This window comes from Triticum urartu, chromosome 6A (genome assembly GCF_056163025.1).
Source record: "Triticum urartu cultivar PI428250 chromosome 6A, HENAU_Tu73, whole genome shotgun sequence".
Classification (NCBI taxonomy): Eukaryota; Viridiplantae; Streptophyta; class Magnoliopsida; order Poales; family Poaceae; genus Triticum; species Triticum urartu.
Genome location: NC_141878.1, coordinates 124,259,793 through 124,270,820, shown reverse-complemented (window position 1 = coordinate 124,270,820; position 11,028 = coordinate 124,259,793).

The window sequence follows — 11,028 nt, the reverse complement described above, 5'->3', positions numbered from 1 at the left end:
CAATCACAACCAGCTTCAGTGTAATAAGGATCAGGTAGGAAGAAGTTATGAAGCCAAACAGATCATACATTCATGTTGTGAAGACAAAAGATAACGCAAGCATGCAATGGCTTCACAATGAATAACTGTAAGTAAAAGGAAGTGAAGATGAAACCAGTGACACGTTGAAGACAATGATTTGTTGGACCAGTTCCAGTTGCTGTGACAACTGTACGTCTGGTTGGAGCGGCTAGGTATTTAAACCAAAGGACACACAGTCCCGGACACCCAGTCAAGGACACTTAGTCCAAGACACCCAGTCCTCACCGTTTTCTCCTTGAGCTAAAGTCACACAGACCTCGCCCAATCACTCTGGTAAGTCTTCAAGGTAGACTCCCAAACCTTCACAGACTTCGTTCACCGGCAATCCACAATTTCTCTTGGATGCTCAGAACGTGACGCCTAACCGTCTAGAGGATGCACAGTCCTCAAGTGTAATAAGTCTTCAGATCACACAGACACGAAGACTTAAGTGATGCCCAATTTACTCTGGCTCTGGGTGGTTAGGGCTTTTCTCCTCACTGGGAATTTTTCTTTCAAAGGCTTCGAGGTGGGTTGCTCTCAAACGACAAAAGCTGTGCACTGAAATCTGATCAGCCAACCGTTTAAGGTTGTGGGGGGTGGACTATTTATAGCCACTTGGCAACCCGACCTGATCTGTCCGAAATGACCCTGGGTCACTAAGGAACTGACACGTGTACCAACGGTTGGATTTCGAACTCACACGGCAACTTTACTTGGGCTACAAGTAAAGCTGACTTGTCTGACTCTGGACAAGATTTTCTCTCATAGGCTTCGCTCGAAGACATAGGATTTGAATTAGGCATCACTTCAGTCATTCTGACTGGTTCTCTTCGACCCCACTTAACAGTACGGTGGTTCCTATGACACAACATGAATGAAATAAAACTACGAAGGATCTAGGTCTTCGAGTTTCAAAAACTTCATAGGGAGTCTTCTCATGTCATTGTCTTCAATATGAATATCTTCATAAACCACCATTGTCTTCAATGTCTTCATACATTTTTAGGGGTCATCTCTGGTAGTAAAACCGAATCAATGAGGGACTTCTACCTGTGTTTTCCTGCAATTCTCACAAACACATTAGTCCCTCAACTAGGTTTGTCGTCAATACTCCAAAACCAACTAGGGGTGGCACTAGATGCACTTACAATCTCCCCCTTTTTGGTGATTGATGACAAACTAGTTGAAGTTTTCAACGGGGAACATAATTTGTGAAATAGTAAAGGAATTTGTCTTCATAAGTTGCAAGGGCTCCCCCTGAAGATGTGCATATAAGTAATTTGCCTTTTGAATGCAAATGCACATGGCAGGTTGTACTTGTGGAGATCCACTTCAACTTATGATGACAATCCACTATGCATGTGAAAGTATATGAAGATAATGACATGCATAATGGAAAATGGACGTCTGCAGTAAGAGATGAGTGCGGAATTTATCGTCGCACATGCGGAATTTATCTTCGCATAACGGAGTGACAAGCAGGTAGCAGACGGCCATCAAGGCTAAGTGTTACAACTCAAAGAAGCAAATGTAGCAAAAACGGGAGTTGTAAGCACGAAGTAAAATGTAGCAAAATATAGTGGCACCCGCCCAAAGTGACCCGCTTGAAGACTACCATCATATGCTTCTCCCCCTTTTGTCAGTGATGACCAAAAAGGTTTGAAGACATAGAGGTTTCTACGCGTTCCCAGGCGCAGCAGGGTCGGTGGAGTTGTTTGGCAGTGGTGCAGACGAGCTTGGTGCAGATTCGACGTGCGTTGAAGCAGGTGGAGATGATGTCGCGTCGTCTTCTTCTTCAATAATCCGGGCAGACACGGTGGCAGCAGAAGAAGAGAACTCTGACTCTTCAAGTGATGGTGTGCTGTGCATCACCGCTCTTCTTGGAGGCGTGGAGTCAAATTTGAAGTGCTCTGTGAACCCATCCTCATGCAGTTCGGCTTCAGGGCACATCATGGTGAGGCCCTTCCAAGTGCGGCGACAGGTCTCGTGTGTGACAAATGCATTCTTGGTTGCCAGATTTCTGATGCGATTGACTTCTTGCATGATGCTTTTCATCTTCCTCTTGAGCCAGTCGTGATGCCTATCTTGCTTTTGGTGAAGAGCCACAAGAAGCTCTCTGTCATTGAGTGCACGAGCGCTTCTTGGGTCTCTTTGCAGCTGTGCTGTTGGTGGCTTCAGTCGATGCAGGGGCACGTGTGGTGCCAGCCATTGGATACACTCGGGAGAGAGCTTCAACACCATCAATATTTTGAGTGAAGCTCTGGTGTTCTGCATTCTGAAGACTTAGTGGTTGCTTGGCCGGCTCTGGATATATTGCTTCAGCAGATGTGTCCACTTCTGGCAAAAATATCCTATGATTGCGGGCTGAGGGTTGATAGGAGATTGCAGAGTGAAGCTTGATCAGCCTCATAACCCAAGGAGCATAAAACTTTAATCCAAACAGTTCTGAAGCAGACGCTGCAAATTGACGGATGAAGAGATCCTGTGTATTGAAGCATTTGCTGTGAAGTATGCAGAAGATGAGAGTCTTCATTGCACCATCAATCGTTGCATATCGAGAGTGTCCCTTGACAGGCCATAGAGTCCACCTTATGATATGATATATTGTTCTGGGCAAGTACTCTAAGTCTTCAACGAAGAACCTAGTTGGATAGGGTGCATTCGGAGGCAATGGCTTCATCATTGAGAGCATCTGACTCATATCTGGCTCAGGACGCTGAAATATGCTCTCAATTGCTTCAGCATGGAGTTGGCACCCTTCTTCAAAGAATTCGCCAGGAGTGGGAAGGCCGGTAAGATCAATTAGGTCGAAAGCATTGGCTTCATGATGGATATTGCCTGTCATCCACTCCAGAATCCATGTCTTCGGATCTCTGTTATAGCCTTTGATATGCACAGTGGCATAGAACTGGAGCAGAAGCTCTTTGTTCCAGTGCTCTTCGTCAGTGATAAATGGCAGCAAACCCACTTGCTTGAAGCAATCCAGTGCTTCCTCCAGACCAGGCAGACCGGCAACAGCTTCAACCTCAAGGCGCTTGTGAGGAAAGATGCGGCCTTGGTTGTAGAGGATGCATGAATAATAGCTGCGCTGTTGATGGCTCCAGAACCTATCTGATACAATCCGTTCCCTTGAATAAGGGTTCTTGGAGCGGTCGAAAAACGTGTTATCTGCCCTGAAGCCGTTGATGTTGAAGGAACCAGGAGCTGATGCAGGACCTGGGAACCTTGGTAGTCGTGGGATCGGCTTCTGGACCTGGGGCCTGTGCGCAATATGATAGTTGAATTGTGGTCCGGCAGCAGACTCAGGCACAGAATGTTCAGGAGCAGTAGCTTCGGTGTTTTCTGAAGCTGTTGTTGGGGAGGGCTCCACATTTGCTTCGGCGTTGTTTGTGGCAGCCTCAACATTTTCAGCTTCAGGCACGTTCTCCTTGAGAACTGCTTCTTGTTGGTGCGGGGGAGTTGGAGCTTGTGGTTTTTCTGCTTGCTCTTCGGCTGATGCAGCTGGAATGTCTTCAGCAGCCTGAGCCCTTGGCCCTTTGCGAAGCCTACGGAGTGTAGGCGCTGGTGGAGTTGCAGTGGGTTGGGGCTCATCTTCCTCCTGTGGGCGATCTGCCCACGACGCATCTTGTGTGATTGGCGTCAATGGACGACCAATACTGATCTGTTCGCTTGTCTCAAGCTGAGGAAGGGCTGCATCACCTTGCACATTGTCTTGGGGACCAATGTCTTCAGCAGCATTGGGGTTGGCTGCTGGAATGTCTTCAGCGTGCGGAGCCTCTATGTAAGCAGGCTCATGCACTGTCAACTGACGATCTGCGTCAGGATAGCGGACGCAGAGTGGTTCAACTATCAGGGGCTCTGTGGGAGCAGCCCGAGATTTCTTGGTTTTGCGCTTCTTGATGATGGGTTCAGAAGGAGAGGCTTCAGAATGTTTTCTCTTCTTAGCTTCAGCCTCTGCAGTCCGTGTCTTCTTGTGCTGTGAGGCGGTTGATCGACTCTTTGGCTTCGAGCCAGTCGTTGCAGCGGAGAAGACAATCGGAGCATCAGGTTCTGACCTTGGCGCTTCAGGTTCGGGCACAGCCGCCTTCTTTTTCTTCTTCGCGGCCATCCTGGGGTCAATGCCGGGACGCCCAAGTGCCTTGCGCTTTTCTGCCTCATTGTAGGCTTGCACGCAACGATCAGCCAAAGTCTTCATGCGTTCTCGCGTGCCTTGAGCTTCGGCACGCGTCTTCAGGAAGTTTTCTTTCAGCTCGTGCAACATGATCTTGAAGTTTTTCACTTCTTGCACACTGAGCTTGGCCACGTGCTTCTTGAACTGAGCCTTTTCATGATCAATTTTCTGCTTCAGTTCTACAATTCGCTGGGCTATTGCAAGTTCTGAAGAGATTGCACCTTGAAAGGCAACGCTGAGGCCTATGGGTAGCTGCAGATCATTGAAGCTTATGTCTGGTGTGTCAAACCATTCATCGATGAAGTTGTGGATGATGGCGACATCAAACAGAGGCAGATTGTTGAAGATTTCAGCCTCCTCCTTGCTCTTGATGAGCTGCTCAAGAGCATCATCTCCAAGATCTTCATCGCTTGAGAGATCAATGGCTTCGCAGCGCAGAATGTCAGCAGCTGTGAGCTCTTTGCCTGTGTGTGGCTGAGGCTTCTTGGCTTCTTGGGGCTTGGACACCCGTGATAAGCCTTCTGACTGCACACTGGCTTCAGGAGGTGCAGTTGCTAAAGGCTTCACTCTTGCGATCTTGGGAGAAGCGGCTGGCTTTGAAGCTTTTGGAGCTTTTGGCTTCTTCTACTTTGGCTTCGGAGCAGCAGGGGCGTCATCTGACTCAGTATCTGCTGGAGGGTCATTCACAGCAGTCCCTTGGACTAGGATGCGAGTGATGAGGCCTGCAAGATTGGCATACGGCCCGATGATATTGGGATCGGCGTTGCGTGTGCCATCTGCCCTTGGTGAGGAGGGACCAGGGTTGAAGTCAAGCCCAAATTTCTTCTTTTTTATCTTCGCTGACTGTTGTGCAAACTGAAAGTTGCGCTTGAAGAGATTATCATCGCGACACCAGAGAAGTGATGACGGATGTGCCTCAGCTGGCTGTGGTCCTCTCACCATGCATGGATAGAAGCCTTGAGCAATGGCTTCGTCTCTGGACCTGGGAACGAGATTTTTGTATAATACATCTCCCCACGGTCTCTTGATGGCGCACTTCTCCGCATATTCCTGAGTGACTAAGCGGTAGTGGAACCATTGCTCTGCCCAATATCTTCGAATCCATTGGATTCGTGTCTTCCGCTGACCATAGCTTTCTTCAGGATCAGTTTTGTACATCTCTGCCAATTCATCAGGCAGATCTTTGGACGTTTCACCACGTCGTTGTCTGCCTCCCTTCCTTGCTGCTGTTTCTGAAGCCATGAATAACTTGGAAGGCTTCAAGATGTTCAAAGGCTTCAAAGGCTTCCTTTTGCAAGAACTGGCTTCAGGCGAGTTGATGTGATGCTGCAAGTACTCTGCAAATGAATGCAGACTATGAGAACCAAAGGATTCTCCCACGGACATGTACCTGTGACAGCATTAAGGTGCGAGGGAAGGGGAAGAGGTCATATGCATTCTCAGAAGATTTTGAAGATAAATCGGTTTAGAAGACATTGACCTCATTATGCGAAGACATTCACTTGTAGATAAGAAGTTGGTTCCAGATTTGTACGAACCCATAGATCAGTACAAGTGAGGAATCTAACTACTTTATGAAGCACAAGTGAATATACTAGGCATGTTATGAGATGCAGCGAGAGATTTAACTGGTGTGAAGAGAAACTTCTTATGGCAGAAAGTGACTGAACTGTAGGATCAAAAGAAGCTGTAAAAAGAGGTTTTATTTACCACACTTGGAACTGCTAGACGAAGTGAGAGTTGAGGCCGAGCAGTTCGATCCTCCGTGCCCTAACTTGGCGACGGAAGACATCTACGGTGACGGCGGAGAGAGCGATGTCCGCTGTCGGCGTGAAAACGGCGTCGGAGAGGTTGCGGCAGTGAAGCGCTTCGTCGCCGGTGTCGTCGAGTGCTAGCGGTGGCGCTAGTGTTCGTGCGAGGGTGGAAGAAGGAGATAATGACCGCAGTGAATCGTGTATTTATAGGGATAGAGGCGGCACTGCGCTATTACGCAGGTACCCCTGGCGGTTCGCATTTGAGGCACGCGTGGCCAGTTAGAGGAAGATTGGGATTTGTTCCATGTCCCACGCACGCCTAAATTGTCGGGCGGTCGTTCCTTCTTCTCCGGATCTTATGTGGAGGAATGAGCATTAAAAACGGACTTTTATGGTTGTCACTATGTCTTCAGCTGACAAGGACACAGTGAAGACATTTGACTGTTTCAACAGAATGCATATGACTTGGAGAGATAGAGTTTGAGATAGAAAGCATAGAGAGGTTAGGGTCCGATCACATTCACTTAGTTCAAAAGATTCAACCAAGAAGACATAGCTATAAGTGAATGCTGTAGAGGACAGAACATCAATACATATGTATCCATATAATCAACGCGGTGAAGATAATCATGAAGACATATTGAGAATGAAACCAAACCAATTGTGAAGACATTGAGAGGTAACGCCATGAGAGAAACACTTCAAAATGGAACGTTTGGTGGTGGCGTTACCCACCGTATAGGAAGTATTAGACCCAGACACGGCGCACAATTATCGTGGCGCTCCGAAGTCAAATTCCACATTAATGTATTCACACTTAGAATGTATGTCTTCATTGTTTGAAGATATACGCTACTTCGTGTGTTGCACATCTAAGTCATCAATATGCTTAAGTGTTAGGATGTGTGCCTGATCACAGGACATTTGAGGATTCTAAGATATTTAGCTCACACCGTAACTTGCAAAATCTCTTCTCATCCAGGGGCTTTGTGAAGATATCTGCCAATTGCTCTTCAGTGTTGACGTGTATGATATCAATGTCTTCCTTCACAACATGATCTCTGAGAAAGTGATGACGAATTTCAATGTGCTTTGTCTTCGAGTGCTGAACTGGGTTGTTGGCAATCTTGATGGCGCTTTCGTTGTCGCAGTAAAGTGGCACTTGCTTCAGATGAATGCCATAATCCTTGAGTGTTTGCTTCATCCACAGAAGCTGAGCGCAGCAAGATCCAGCAGCAATGTATTCAGATTCAGCAGTGGAGAGTGATACACAGTTCTGCTTCTTTGAAGACCAACATACAAGTGATCGTCCCAGAAAGTGACATGTGCCTGATGTAGACTTGCGATCAACTTTGTCACCAGCATAATCAGCATCCGAAAATCCAACTAAATCAAACTCTGATCCCTTTGGATACCATAATCCTAGAGTTGGGGTGTGAGCCAAATATCGAAGAATTCGCTTCACAGCTAAGTGATGCGACTCCTTTGGTGCCGCTTGAAATCGAGCACACATGCAAACACTAAGCATGATATCTGGCCTAGATGCACATAAATAAAGCAAAGACCCAATCATGGAGCGGTATACCTTTTGATCGAACTCTTTACCATTGTCGTCGGGACCCAGATGATGCTTGGCTGGCATTGGTGTTGTGAAGCCTTTGCAGTCTTGCATACCGAACTTCTTCAGGCACTCTTTAAGATATTTCTCTTGAGATATGAAGATGCCGTTGCGTTGTTGCCGTATTTGAAGACCGAGAAAGAACTTCAGCTCCCCCATCATGGACATCTGATATTGCTCTTGCATCATATATCCAAACTCTTCACTATACTTCTGATTGGTGCAGCCGAAGATAATGTCATCCACATATATTTGGCACACAAACAGTTCACCATCATATGTCTTCGTGAAAAGAGTGGGATCCAGGGAACCAGGTATGAAGCCTTTGCTCTTCAGAAAGTACTTGAGTGTATCATACCAGGCCCTGGGGGCTTGTTTGAGGCCATACGGTGCCTTGTTGAGCTTGTATACCATATCAGGATGTTTTGGATTTTCAAAGCCAGGTGGTTGTGCAACATACACTTCTTCTTCAATCTTGCCATTGAGAAAGGCACTTTTCACATCCATTTGATATAGAAGTATGTTATGATGATTTGCATAGGCCAGCAGTATGCGTATGGCTTCAAGCCTAGCCACAGGAGCAAATGTTTCATCGAAGTCAATGCCTTCCACTTGAGTATATCCTTGAGCAACTAGACGAGCTTTGTTTCTGACAACTTGACCATGCTCATCTTGCTTGTTGCGGTATATCCATTTGGTGCCTATTATGTTGTGCTTCCGTGGATCAGGACGCTTAACCAGTTCCCATACATTATTCAGTTCAAACTGGTGAAGCTCTTCTTGCATAGCTTGAATCCATTCAGGTTCCATGAAGGCTTCTTCAACTTTCTTAGGTTCTGATATTGAGATGAATGCGAAATGCCCACAGAAGTTTGTTAGCTGAGTTGCCCTTGAACGAGTGAGTGGACCAGGTGCATTGATGCTGTCCAGTATTTTGTCAATTTGTACTTCATTTGCAACACGAGGGTGTGTGGGGCGAAGACTTTGCTCTTGCTGATCTATGTGGTCATTTGAAGGTATATCTTCAGGCTGAGCATTGTCTTCATGTGGATCAGGTGCTGAGATGATAAGTTCTTCTTCAGGTTGAGCTTCAGAAGGTACAATTTCTCCAGTTCCCATAAGCTTGATTGATTCATTTGCTGGAACTTCATCTAGCACATTTGGCAATTGCTCTCTTTGTGATCCATTGGTTTCATCAAACCGCACATCCACTGTTTCAACCACTTTGTAGTGGAAGAGGTTGAAGACTCTGTAGGAGTGCGAATCCTTTCCATATCCAAGCATGAAGCCCTCATGTGCTTTTGGTGCAAACTTTGAGGTGTGGTGTGGGTCCTTGATCCAGCATTTTGCGCCAAATACTCTGAAGTAACTGACATTTGGCTTCTTGCCAGTTAGGAGTTCATAAGATGTCTTGTTCAGAAGCTTGTGAAGATAAACACGATTGATTGTATGGCATGCAGTATCAATGGCTTCAGTCCAGAATTTTCTTGGAGTCTTGTATTCATCTAGCATTGTTCTGGCCATCTCAATGAGTGTTCTGTTCTTGCGTTTGACGACGCCATTCTGCTGTGGCGTGTATGGAGCTGAGAATTCATGTGTGATGCCCAAGGTGTCCAGATATGTATCAAGACCGGTGTTCTTGAATTCAGTGCCATTGTCACTTCTGATGTGCTTTATCTTGGCGCCAAAATTGTTCATAGCTCGATTTGCGAAGCGTCTGAAGACATCCTGCACTTCAGTCTTGTAAAGGATTATGTGCACCCAAGTATATCTAGAATAATCATCAACAATTACGAAGCCATAGAGGCATGCAGAAGTAGTAAAAGTTGAGTAGTGAGTGGGACCGAAAAGATCCATGTGAAGCAATTCAAAGGGTTGTGTAGTAGTCATGATTGTCTTCGAAGGATGTTTTGCCCTTGTCATCTTCCCTGCTTCACAGGCACCGCATAAGTGATCTTTCTTAAACTTGACGCCTTCGATGCCTATGACGTGCTTTTTCTTCGCAAGGGTGTGGAGGTTCCTCATGCCAGCATGCCCAAGCCTCCGATGCCAAAGCCAGCATTCTGAAGCTTTTGCAAGAAGACATACTGCAAGTTGTGGTCCTGCTGAGAAATCTACCACATACAAATCACCTTTCCTATACCCTTCAAACACTAGAGATTTGTCAGATTCCATTAGCACCAGGCAGCGATATTTGCCAAACATTACAATCATATTTAAATCGCAAAGCATTGAGACAGTCATTAAGTTGAAGCCAAGGGATTCAACAAGCATGACTTTATCCATGTGTTGATCCTTTGAGATTGCAACTCTACCTAGACCCAATACCTTACTTTTACCAGTGTCAGCGAATGTAATGTGGCTCTTGTCAGATGGACGTAATGTTGAGTCCATAAGAAGGCTTCTTTTGCCAGTCATATGATTTGTACACCCACTATCCTGAAGACTTTGAAGTCGCTGGTGTCGTACCCTACAGTGCAGTTAGGGGGATAGGCTTCACGAAAGGTATTGTGAAGCATAAACATTTGACGAACCAGTGGGTTATGAAAACTTAGATCCAGATTAGGACTAATGGGGAGAGTAGCATGCGATTCAGGAATGAAGTACATAATGATGCCATTTGGGCAGTTTATCTTGCGCCCCACAAGATTTTTATGGTCCCCAGCAATAGCATCAGAAGATTTTGTTTTTGTGCTGGAGACCTTTCCCTGCAAAGGAGAGTTAAGCTTTCTTAACCACCCACATCTTCAAGGGTGGCTTAGAAGCTATAAGTCTAAGTGCAGCATCTGAGAATTTTGGCTTTGAAACCTTAGCAAACAGTCTAGCAGGTGGACAATAATATTCATAGGAATAAGCAGAATAATTTTTGGTCATATGAACATGACGGTTCGATGAACCACTCTCATATTCATATGCCTGAGTATGGTTCCCCTGCAAAACATTTGCGTTAGTGCGACTCAGGTGAGTCCCCTGTTTGTATGAAGCATTTGGACCATATGAAGCCTTTGGTCTGAGGTTTGTCTTCTTCAAGTGAGGTGTCATGAAGACATTCACAGGAAGATTTTCCAGACATGTTTTCGGAACCCAGATCTTCTTCATAGGCGGTCCATTCCTGCAGTTAGTACCAATGTACCTGGCAAACACTTCATCATTCTGATTCTTAAACAGTTTATAGTTTGCATCAAAGGATTCATCAATGATAATTGGGTTAGCACAAGTGAAGCCAGATAAATTGGATGGATCTGCTGAAAGTTCCTTTGCAGCAACCCATGTAGTTTTGGGGTACTGCTCAGGTTTCCAGTAAGAGCCATCTGCATTGATTTTCCTTATGAACCCAACACCCTCTTTCCTAGGGTTTCGGTTCAGAATCTGCTTCTTAAGGACATCACATAATGTTTGATGCCCTTTCAGACTTTTGTACA